Source organism: Lissotriton vulgaris, chromosome 11 (genome assembly GCF_964263255.1).
Source record: "Lissotriton vulgaris chromosome 11, aLisVul1.2, whole genome shotgun sequence".
Classification (NCBI taxonomy): domain Eukaryota; kingdom Metazoa; phylum Chordata; class Amphibia; order Caudata; family Salamandridae; genus Lissotriton; species Lissotriton vulgaris.
Window position 1 is genome coordinate 575,487,677 of NC_141699.1, and position 13,158 is coordinate 575,500,834.

The following is a 13,158-nucleotide window of genomic DNA, read 5'->3' on the forward strand; positions in this document are numbered from 1 at the left end:
TCCTGTGGTGGTCTTTGAGTAGCAAATGTGTCTCCTGTAATAGGCAAATATCAGCGGTGGGATGTTCCAAATAGTTAAGGACAGCCCTGCACTTGATGGGGTTATTGAGGCAACGGACATTGAGAGTCAGAATCTTAAGCGATCTAAATGGCATCTAATGTATGGGAGAAGCGTGGGCTATAATGAGCGCAGCATGAGCGAGCCATGTGAACAGCGCTAGGAAGAGGGGGTCGTGCCGAGTCATCACGTGATCCACACCAATGCGAAGAAGGGGAGTGTGGACAAGGCGGACCCACCCAAAAAAAGGGAGGAAAAAGGAGAAAAAAAACAAAAGCCCCAGGAGGAGAAAGTCCTCATAACTTGTCCCAGATGGGGAACAGTTCGAACAAAGACAGTTAGCAAAAATAGTCAGTCGTCCCAGGACGACTTGTCACTCAACAAGGTGGGGGCCGTCGTGTGACCAAGAGGAGGGTTCAGTCCCCCCTCCGCCCCGCAACCAACAAGGTTACAAGTAGAGGGTCCAGTGTTTCAGAGGCCGCTGTTAGGGCTGTCTGTTGATCTCCGACTTTGGCGGTCGCCTGGAGCGCCGTCGCCTGACTTGACGCTGTCATCCCAATGGGGATATTTCGGCTCGTGAGGTGGGGCTTTGGTGGTCGTCGTCTTCATTAGGCTCCGCCAGACCCAGCAGGCCTCTATGAAAGAGCAAATCTGGTGAAGCTGGCAGTTGTGGCGAAAGATGAGGTGAAAGGGTTGTCCCCAAGAATATGAGATCCCCTGTTGCCGGAGATGTTCAGTCACTAGGCGAAACTGTCGGCGTTGTTGCAGCGTGATCAGAGCCAAGTCCTGGAACAGCTCCGGAGAGTGACCCTGGAATGTGATGGTGTGGAGGGACCTTGCTTTAGTGAGTATGGTCTCTTGTCTTAAAGTCCTGGACGCATACCATCCGTTCCCAGAAAAGTGACAGAGAAGATTGTCAACAAACAGCTAACCCGCTACCTCGAAGACAACAACATCCTGGACCCTTCCCAATCCGGTTTTCGCAGCAACCAAAGCACTGAGAGCGCCCTCATCGCCGCCACTGACGACATCAGGATCCTGATGGACAAGGGAGAAACAGTCGCCCTCATCCTCCTGGACCTATCACCAGCCTTCGACGCGGTCTGCCACCGCACCTTATCAGCACTCCTCCACGATGCCGGAACCCAAGAGAAGGCCCTGTCCTGGACCACATCCTTCCTCCTCGGCAGAACCCAGAGCATCCGCCTTCCACCCTTCTGGTCAAAAACCACCAAGATCATCTGCTGCATCCCTCAGGGATCCTCCCTCAGCCCGACGCTGTTCAATATCTACATGGCACTGCTCGCCCACGTCGCACAACAACATAGCCTCAACATCATCTCCTACTCCGACGACACCCAGCTGATCATCTCCTTCACCGAAGACCCCCACACCGCCAAAGCCAATCTCCACTGAGGAATGAAGGCCGTCGCCAACTGGATGAAGGACAGCAGACTGAAGCCGCCTCTGTGTCCTGCTTCAACACCCTCCGAATGCTCCGCAGGATCTTCAAATGGATTCCCCCGACACGAGAAAAACCGTCACCCAGGCCCTCGTCACCAGCAGACTCGACTACAGGAACGCCCTCTACTCAGGAACAAAAACTAAGCTCCGGAGATGACTACAACGAATCCAGAACGCCTCGGCACGACTGATCTTCAACACCCCCGACGCAGCCACATTACACCTCATCTGAGAAGCCCACACTGGCTCCCCGTCAACAAGAGGATCACCTTCAAACTCCTCATCCACGCACACAAAGCGCTACGCAACTCCAGACCTACATACCTCAACGACTGACTCAGTTTCCACACCCCCACCCGCAGCCTCCACTCTGCCAGCTTCACCCTCGCCTCAGTTCCTCGTATCCGGAAATCCACCGCCAGCGGCAGATCCTTCTCCTACCTCGCTGCCAAAACGTGGAACGCTCTCCCTACCAGCCTATGACAGATCCAGGACCTGCTGGCCTTCAGAAGACTTCTCAAGACCTGGCTCTTCGATAAGTAGCAGGCCCCCCACCGCCTAGCGCCTCGAGACCCTCACGGGTATGTAGTGAGCTTTTACTCGCTTGGCCCTACTCTATGCGCCCTGTCCAAGACAACATCGGTGTCGTGTGTATCCCCAAAGATGTGGCGAAAGAGGCCCTGGGTGAAAGCGAAGAGATTGCAGGTGTTTTCTGAAGGCTTGACCCCGCGGATCAGGATGTTGTTTCTTCGGTATCGGTTTTCTAGGTCTTCCATCTGAGTCTGGATGTCTACATTTTGATCCTGGAGCCGGATTACCTCCTGTTGGAGTATGTTTATTTTAGATGCCGTGACGTTTTTTCTCTCTTCTAGGGAAGCCACCCGTTCTCCCACGCTGTCCACATCGTGGCGGATTTCTTTGACCTCTGCAGGTAATTCAGTCTTTACTGATTGAATGTCCTCTCTTAGAGTGAGGAATAGTGATTCCAGAAAGGCTTTTGTGTTTGGCTCATCACCGGTAGTCGAAGGGCCCTTCACGGTCTCGGGAGTTGCGGTTGCCATGTTAGGTATGGAATGCGAGCGGCCAAAGATGTCTTTGAGGGGTTTCGCTTTGTTTGTTCTAGTTTTGGACATGCTTTCAGTCTTCGTCAGGTGGGTGCTGGCTTAAGGCCAAGAGTCAGAGGGATTGCTCCAAGTGAGCGGGCCGCCTCCACCAGTCAAGCAGATTCTCCCCACAGTCTCCCTCGAACCTGTAATAGTTCTCAGCCCCCAGCCCAGAGGTAGTGCCACTGTCCAGGCAGTTACCCTGTCGATTACGGCTGCCTCTGTTCAGCGTCACCACTTGTGGATACCCTCCCACCGTGTGCTGCCAGGGAAGGAGTTGTTGTGGCGCTCGCCAGTGTCCCCTGGGTCCCCGACTCCAGTGGTGTCCCCAACGGCCAGGGCCCACTACATCTCGGGCCAGGGGGATAGTCTCTCTTCTCTCAACCTCTGGTTCAAGCACTCGCCACACCTCACAGGGGCGGGGTCTCGCCGGTCAGTCCAGAAATGGTGTGTCTCTTAGCATCGTTCTCAGCTTCCCTTGCAGGGCATGCTCCGAGAGCAAATGGTGGTGCTGGGGGAGAGCTTATGGAGCGCCCTTTACCCCCTCTGAACCTCCCCAACAGGGCATGGTTACTGCATTGGTCCCAACCCTCCACCTTCGAGTCACTGCGTCAGTTAGACCAGCTCACCGTGTGTCACATGGCTGCTATGGTATCGTCCCAAAGCCACACCCGGTCCGCGGCGGCCCCCGCTGGCCCGGGGGCTTCTTCTTTGTTGTCAGAGCAGGCAGCGTGATCCGACCGACAACACTCTGGTGATCAATGTGAGGTGGCAGGTTCACTCACTCTAATACATTGTGGGCGACCGATTTGGCTGGTCGCTAGGGAGAGGTGGATGGCCGCATCAATGGGTGGGTGGGAGGGCCCCAGAGATCTCGATCCCACGTAAAGAGAAGCAAGGATGATGTCTCGGTCCTCCCTTCCAAGCCTGCAGGCTTACGTCGGCCACCGCCGGGCTCCATGCAACATCAGTGGGCTTGAATCCACACCCTGCCGGGGATCCCGGCGGCCTAGGTCGCCAGGTAGGCCCGGGGCCCGCCCAGAGCGCTGCGTGTATACTTAGTCGCTGGTCTCACGGGCCCTCTCTGTAGCTCTGGTGGGCGTTTGGATCTATGTCCTGCGCGTAGAGAGGAAAGTATGATGCCTTGGGCCTCTCTTCCAAGCCTGCGGGCTTGCGTCGGCTGCCGCCAGGCTCCGTGAGGCCTCAGTGGGTCTGTATCCACCCCAGGCTGGTGATTGCTGTGGCCTAGAGTCCCGGATAGGCCCGGGGCGTGCCCAGCCTGTTGCGTGTAATCTCGGTTGTGGGACCTGCAGGCCCTCCCTGTAGCTCTGGTAGGTGCTAGGGGGTGTCACCAAAGTGGGAGAGACCCTCCATTCCCGGCAGGGACAGCGGGTGAGTCCCACCGGTGGCGTCTGTCTCGACCTCTCCAGTGAGCAGTCCGGCTGTCAGCTACTATGGTACTGCCGGGTCAGCTGGTCGAGGGGCTGGTGAAGAAGCAGCCGGGAGAAGCGAAGCTGGCCTTGGTGGTCTAACCCCTGGACCACCGCATTGTCAAGGCGGCCCTGGAGCAGGGTGGCCAGGGCTGTCTCACTGCACCGCCAATCTAGCTCCCGCGGCACCGTCGCAGAGTGGATTCCGGGCTCAAACTGCATCCGGTGTGTGTAGCTGGAGTTCATGGGACCGGCTCATGCTTTACATGCCCCAAGGAGCCATGCTATGCTGTTATGGGTTGACGACGGGTGAGGTATCATTTTACTTGGGAGAACAAGGGGGATTCTGGGTGGTAGGACATTTTTGCTAGCAGGGTAATTCCACACAAAAATATGTGGAAAATGTTTTTTTTCTGCTAAATTTGAGGTTTGCACGACATTCTGGCTAAGAAAACGTAGGGGTATCCACGGAAGCCATACCTCATTGGACTCCCCCGGGTGTCTAGTTTTCTGAAATGTTGCTATAGGTAACTTTGAAGTCTCCACAGTACGATTTAGGCCATTTCCTATTGCAGCCACTATGCCTACCCACACAAGTGAGTTACCATTTTTATCAGGAGACCTGGGGAAATGCTGGGTGGGAGGACATTTGTGGATCCATGCAGATTCCAGAACTTTCCCACACAGAAATTTGAGAAAAAAGTTAATTTTTCGGTGACATTTGAGGTTTGCAGGGGATTCTGTGTAGGACAATGATGGGAGACCCACACAAGCCATACCTCACTGGACTCCCCTGGGTGCCTAGTTTCCAGTAATGTGTGGGTTAGGTAGGTTTTCCTAGACGGCTCCCGAGCCCTGGGCCAAAAACTCATGGGACCGTCCATGCAAAACCAGGTTGGTTTGTGATAGGTAATTTTGATGTTGCCTCAGTAGGTTTTGGGCCCTTGACTGTCGCGGGTCCTCGACATATACACGCAAGTTAGGTACCATTTTTATCTGGAGACCTGGGGGAACGCTGGGTGGGAAGAAATTAGTGTATCCATGCAGATTCCAGAACCTTCCCACAGAAATTTGAGAAATAAGTAAATTTTTCTTTAAAATTCGAGGTTTGCAGGGGATTCTGGGTAGGAGAATGATGGCGAACCCACGCAAGCCATATCTCTCTGGACTTCCCCAGGTGTATAGTTTCCAGAAATGTGTGGGTTAGGTAGGTTTCCCTAGATGGCTGCCGAGCCCCGGGCCAAAAACTCATGGGACCCCCTATGCGAAACCAGGTTGGTTTGTGATAGGCAATTTTGATGTCGCCTCAATAGGTTTTGGGCCCTTGCCTGTCATGGGTCCTTGATCCACCCACGCATGTGAGGTACCATTTTTATCGGGAAACCTGGGGTATCGCTGGGTGGGAGGAAAATTGTGAATCCACGCAGATTCCAGAACTTTCCACCACAGAAATGAGTGGAAAATGTTGTTTTTTGACAAGGTTTTAGGTTTGCAAGGGATTCTGGCTAACAGAACCTGGTGAAAGGCAGTCAAGTCACCTCATTCTGTATTCCCCTGGGTGTATAGTTTTCAAAAATGTATAGGTTTGCTAGGTTTCCCTAGGTGCCAGCAGAGCTATTGTTCAAAAACTACAACTAGATACTATGCTAAAAATTGATAATTTTTCACTGCTAAATTGAGGTGTGTCCACGTTGCGTTTTGTGCTGTTTCCTGTCACGGGCACTAGGCTGAACCACACAAGTAAGGTACCTTTTTTCTTGAAAGACTTTGGGGAATGAGGGGTGGGGGGAAGGTTGTGCATCCACCCAGATTCCAGAACTTTCCAACACAGAAATGTGAGGAAAATGTGTTTAAAAAAAAGGTTTAAGTTTGCAAGGGATTCTGGGTAACAGAACCTGGTAGGAGGCAGTCAAGTCACCCCATCCTGGATTCCCCTGGGTGTCTGGTTTTAAAAAATGTATAGGTTTGCTAGGTTTGCCTAGGTGCCAGCAGAGCTATGGTTCAAACACTACAGCTAGACACTATGCTAAAAATGGATAATTTTTCACTGCTAAATTGAGGTGTGTCACGTTGCGTTTTGTGCCGTTTCCTATCACGGGCACTAGGCCGACCCACACAAGTGAGGTACCATTTTTCTTGGAAGACTGGGGAATGCGAGGTGGGGGTAAGTTTGTGGATCCACGCAGTTTCCAGAACTTTGCACCACAGAAATGTAAGGAAAATGTGTTTTTTTAGAAAAATGTTTAGGTTTGCAAGGGATTCTGGGTAACAGAACATGGTTCATGCTAGGTTTCCCTAGGTACTGGCAGAGATAGGGTTCAAAAACGACAGCTAGACACTTTGCCAAAAAAGGGTTATTTTTCCCTGTGAAATTGTGTTGTGTCCATGTTGCGTGTTGCGCCGTTTCCTGTCGCGTGCACAAAGCCTACCCACGCAACTGAGGTACCATTTTTCTCAGAAGTCTTCGGAGAAGTGGGTGGAAATTTGTGAATCCATGCAGATTCCGGAACTTTTCACCACAGAAATATGAGGGAAATATGTTTTTTTAAACAATTTTTTAGGTTTGTAAGGGATTCTGGGTAACAGAGCCTGCTGAGAGCCAGTCAAGTCACCCCTTCTCTGATTTCCCTATGTGTCTAATTTTAAAATATGAATAGTTTTGCTAGGTTTCCCTAGGTGCCGACAGAGCTAGGGTTCAATAACTACAGCTAGGCACTGTGCAAAAAAAAAGGGTAACTTTTCATTGTGAAAATCTGGTGTGTTCATGTTGCGTTTTGAGCCATTTCCTGTTGTGGGCACTATGCCTACTCACACAAGTGAGGTACCATTTTTATCGAGAGACTCATTGTAATTTAGATTTGTAAAGCAACTGTTATTACCTATTGACTTTCGATGCATTTCTGCCTTCCAAATGAAGGACAATGCTTAAAAAAGAAGTCATTTTGAAAAATTATCGATAATTCTCATGCTCCTATGGGTATTCCCAATTTTGGAAATGTGCAAATATCTACTGTTTCTAAACTCTATATTTTGTTCCCATTTCATAAATACATAGGTGTCTTTCATACCGATTTGTCCAGAATAATTGCTATATACCTGGTACATAATAAAAAAACATTGCAAGTCTCTGCTTAGTTTTTGGCTCTGGGTTCGCCGGGTTTTTGGTAAATCTACAAGTCTACATATCCCAACAACCAGTAAGGTCCAGCGGATGTAACAGTATATTGCTTTTAAAGAGTTATCATAATAGGAAGAAGTTACATGTGAAAACGTTGACACAAAAGGCTGTTTTTTTCAACTAATTTAAAAATTTTCCTACATTTAACTGTTAGTTTCTATAAAGAAACCTTGAAGTATCTTCAAAAATTACCCCCTGCTGAATTTAGAATTGTGTCTACTTTTGTAAAATGTATAGCTTTCCAGGATCCATTATTGCTTACAAAAACCAATTTTTACCATTAACTGGAAGGAGGTTGAAAGGAGGTTGAAAGCACAAAAAGTAGCAAAAATAGGCTATGTCCCCGAAAAATGCAAAAACTGTGTAAAAAAATGTTGGTTTTCTGACAAAAGTCTGTCATTCCCTAAAAGCTGGGAAAATGGTGATTTCCGCCCCACAAACCCTTTTTTGATACCATTTGCAGGAATAATCCCAGACTCTTTCATTTACAGCACTTTTCCCCCATTTTTCCCCCCCAAAAAACAAAATTGAGCTGTATTTTGGCTAATTTCTGGGTCCCCTCCATGGGAATCCACATACCCTGGGTATCTTTAGAGTTCCCAAGACGTTGGAAGAAAAGGAAGCAAATTTGGCACAGATACCTTATGTGGTCAAAGAGTTACAGGGGCCTAAGCGCGAACTACCCCAAAAAGCCAAAAAAAGGCTTAGCACAGAGGGGGAAAAGGCCTAGCAGCAAAGGGGGGGAACTGGTCCTTTAGCAAATACAACAACAAAATAGCTTGGCCCACAATACTCTCCTCCTTGCTGACTTACAAAATGAAAACCACAGAAGGAAGGAGCATCACTGTCAGGCGTTTGACATTTGTCCATCCCTATTGTCATGCTTTTAGTTACATCTCCTCCTCTTTGCATGAATTGATCTATTTGTGCTACTCAAATAGATGTTGCAGCATGTAATATGTTGAGTTCCATCATGTTGGCACCTCCTGCAAAGCTTGTCCAAACAATTCCAGCACATTGTGATGGAGCATAGGAACTGCCAATCTGCCAAAGTAGATCCTGCTGGGAACCTTCCATTTCGGATAGATGGCTGCCAAAAACTCTAAAAATCCCACTCCCTGCAAAAAAGAAAGAGGGAGGAGGTCCAGCCATTACATTTCAGACAGCTTCCCATTGTACAAACTTGCCAATGGCTGGTTGGGTTTGTAGGACCCAACATACCCCCTAAACATGCTGTAATAGTAGCCATGATTTGTTTTCTTTTCTGGTGCCACTGTTGCAGGCGACTTATGGAGAGAAGATGAACCAATAGGTAGTAGACTCAATGTACATCTCATTGGGACAGTCAGTGCATGCTGCTGTGGTTTCCCCATCTGACTTTGATGTCATTGCAAGTTTGCTGAGCTGGGTGATGATACTGACACACTGCTGGGGACAGGACCGCTTTGCATAAAGGTGTCACCCTGTCCTTCCTCATCACCTTCACCTCCCACTGTGATTGAAGGCTCCAAAGCTGACTCCCCTCTCATATCACCTTGACCACCACGTGCAGAAAGTTGATTAAGTTACACCTCCCAGCAGTGTTTGTGATGTTTTTTCAAACAGGTCGCTTGGCCTCCAGTACCATAGCGTGAACCAAGCTTACCGTGATAAACACTAGCATTGCAAATGGAGCATATTGCAATTTTCTCTGTTACAAATGGGGGTCTCTAGTTGGCAGAGTAGATATCTTTGTCCAAATAGGGACTCTTGCTTCTAGTCAGGGTAAGGAATACTATTCTAAAATAACCCCTGCTTACTCCTATGGTAGCTTGGCACAAGCAGACAAGCCTTTCTCAGAGGCAGTGTGTAAAGCATTTGTGAACACAAACAGTAATACAGTGAAAACATTGCAAATGGACACCACAACAGTTTAGAAAAATAGGTAATCTTTATCTAAACCAAACAAGACCAAAACGAGACACATCCACAATAGAGTAACAAAATAAGACTTTGAAATTGTAGAAATAGTTCAGTTCAAAGCAAATTGCCGATACAACACTTTTCACGCAAAGTACCTTGAATGCATTGTGCACACAAACAAAAAGGGTCGCAGGGAAGGTGATGCGTCAGTTCCTTACACTCAGGGAAGGTGTTGCATTGGTTCCTTGCTCCAGGGGAGAAGATGGGTCGGTTCCTTACTGCTGTGCAGCAGAGGTGATGCGTTGGTTCCTTACTGGAGAGGTGATGCGTCAGTTTCTTACTGCATCACCCAACAATGCAACTGACTTGGTGCCTTGATGCAATACAATGATCCATGATGAGGCGTGGGTTCTTGCAGCTGCACAGCAGACCTTGCATCAGAATTGGTGCAGTAATCCTGGACTTCGGAGATTGGTACACTCAATGCAGCATGTGGCGATTTCTCGAGCCACAGATAGGCGCTGTGACAATTTCTAAGGCGATGCATCAGAAACAGGTTCGGATGTGTCACGCTTCTTGAAGTTGCGCTACTTTTCCTAGCTCCCAATAGCAAACAGTCTCCAGAGGTCCAAAGCAACAGCAAGCACCTCTTAGCAGGTCAGAACTCCAAGCAAGGAAGTTAAAGGGAGCTGGTGGTGAAGTCTTTGTGTCCCTGAGACTTCAGAACAGGAGGCAAGCTTAGTTTCAAGCCTTTGGAGATTTTCCTTAAGCAGGGGACACAGTAAAGAGTAAAGTCCTTTCTCCTTTCTTTGGCAGCAAGTAGCCACTGCAGGCCAACCCCAGACAGCAAACAGCACTGGGGCAGTTTTCCTCCTCAGCTTCTCCTTGGCAAAGGTTCCTCTTGATTCCCAGAAGTGATATAAAAGTCTGGGGTCTGGGCCCCAATATTTATACTACAAAATCCTTTGTTCTCTGGTGGCAGAGAAGCTGTGTGCTCAGTCAAAACCAGTTCTGTCCTCTCTGGTGCAGCTTCCTGGCAGGAGGTGGAGACAGCATTGTGTAAGGCAGACCAGGCCCATTCAAGTGAATGGAAATCTCGTCCCCCTACTCTAAATGCAGACCAGGACTATTCATCCCAGCCCTGACTCAACCAGACTCTCTAGTGCCACTGCACATCCCCAGCCCCTGTCACTCCAAAGCCAGACAGTCAATACACATCCTAGAAGAGGCACACTGGATGGCTAAGCAAGAAAATATCTACTTTCTAAAACAGTTTTTTTCAATCACAGAATGTAAAAATCACCTTCACTGAAATATGCATTTTAATATTCTGAGTTCCGGCATACTAAACCTTATCTTTCTACCTTGTTCCAAGGGATAGTTATGCGTAGACCTGATTGCTGTGGCTTCCTCATCTGAGAGAAATGGCCCTGGGCTTACGTTGGGGTGGTTCCGTTGATACAGGAGTGCTGCTCCCATCTTGCTCCCGGGAGACCAGTACGGCAGGCACACGACCCCCGAAAAAGGTTTGGACCCACATGCCAGTGGTGGAAATCTGCTTCTTCTTCTCCTCCCCACTGACCACTTTCTTGGTGGCACCTTTCTTTAGGGCCATCTTGAAGCTGTCAGCTGGCAGTGGCACTTAGCTGCACACGCGGAAGAGATTGGAGGACTCACGTGACTGTCTGGCAGTACTGAGGGTAATGTGTCTTGTGCACCTAAATGCAAACAAACAAGAAATCATTTAGTGAAAAATGGCATTGATGCAGTTGAATTAGTACAGCCAAAGACAATCTAGTTTAGTGTGGTAACTTAAGTTATCATTATTATCCTTAATAATTAACAACAACAGTTCCATTCTAAAGTCAAACCACACCACCAGAACATAACATTGAATTTCCAATCAGGATAAAGATTTACAGATGTAACTGTTTGCTTGTGTGCATCTAAGGAAGACACATGTGGGAGTCATTGAGGTGCAGGGGAAAATTGAAAAATTCTCTAAAAATGAATGCTGGTGTGTATCTATGGCAGGCAAGGAGATCTAGGGAGAAGTAGAAGAATCTGTAAACAACAATTGTTGCTGTTGTGTGTGTCTCCATGGCAGACAGGATGTTCAGGGTGAACTAAAATAATAATACTCCAAAACTAATGCTGTTGTTTGGCTGTGCCCCTATGGCATGCAGATGGTTGATGGATTGTGGATAAATAACAAAATTAAATAGTTAAAGTTCAAATATTTAAAACAAAAAAGTAATTACTTGTGTATTGGGGAATACTAGGGGACTATGAGAAACCCATTGGGAGGCAAGGAAGCACAAATGAAAAATTTAAAAAAATGCATACAATATAAAAACTTTTAATATACCAATACTACAATGATCCTCAAGTATAATATTAAACTGATATCAGGGAAAAGTAAAAAAATCAACAAATGTAAAAAGGCATAGCCCTCTCCTATCAAACTACCTTTGAAAACTCAAAATGGGTGGCTGCACAAAATGACCACATGGTCAACATACAACAGCAAGCAAGGAGGCATGAACACAACAAGGAACACATGCAGGCCTATGCAATAGCACACTGTCTGGCTACACAAAATGGACACCAACCACATGGTCAACCAACAGCAACAAGCAAGAAGACCTGGCTACAACAAAGAACGCATATAGACCAATGGCAAAATCACTCTGATTGGCTGCACAAAATGCCAACCAGCCACATGGTCAACCAACAACAACAAGCAAGGAAGCATGGCCACAAAAAAAAACCCATTCAAGCCTATGGCAAATGCACTCTGGCTGGCTACACAAAATGGTCACTGGCCACATGGTTAAACAGCAAGCAAGGAAACATTGACACAATAAAGAACGTGTGCAGATCTATGAAAAAGCGTGTTGGCAGTCTACACAAAATGGCCACCGACCACTTGGTCAAAATACAGCAAGCAAGGAGGCATGGCCACAACAAAGAACACATGCAGCCCTATGGCAAAAGTATACTGGCTGGCTAAACAAAATGGTCATCGACCACATAGTCAAACAACAGCAAGCAAGGGCCCTCCGAAAACTAAGAACACACATAGGCTTATGTACACTGACTACACAAATTAGCCCCCTGGCTACATTGCATGGATAACAAAGACAAATAATGGCCTATGGCAACCACACATACACTGTCCAGACAAGAGAAGCATTGGTTACCCTGAAAAAAACACTACCAATCATTCACCAATGCCAAAAACAAAAATTAATTGAGAAATACAAATGTTACAACAACACACATCCTCCCAAGACATCAAATATTACCCCACCTATAGACTTTTTGCACACAAAAAGATGTGAAATACAAAACATGCAACCACATTTTTAATTTATTCCAATGCCATCCCAGCCCTAATTGATGTTTAAAATAACACATAGCACAGAAACAGTTGTTTCATGTGCCCACGACTAGTACTGGCATGGGCCTACTGACTGGATGGCCCATTGGCAGACTAGGTCACATGGTAAAATAAATTAATATTGCAAATTTAACAAACATGGAGAAAATGTACTGAACTGTACAACATTGTTCCTTTACAAAAGATGAAAAATCAAATGCATAAATATAACTAGGCCCCTACTGAAACTGCAGGCCACCCACACAATACATTTTTAAAATGGAATAAACATACAAATAAAAACTAGTGCATGCCTTCTATCAAACACACAGTACCTTTATGCAAGAGTTTTTTAAATTACTTGTGAAATCTCATAAACAATGTCCTTAAATGCAGTGATATACATGCAACAGACAAAGAATATGGTCCTTCAAGCTCAAAATGAAAAGTGATCAGTTGATTAAAAGCACTGGGAGTTGCCTGCTGGACAGGAGCAAGAAGTTGTAGTCTCTGGTGCACTTCATTCTTGTTGGGAAAAAAAGTAAAATAAATAAAAAGCTTTTCACATTAAAAAACAACCTGAACGGTTCTTTGGAATAAAATAGTAACTCAAAAATAACTTTTCAAGAAGATTTAGCTGCT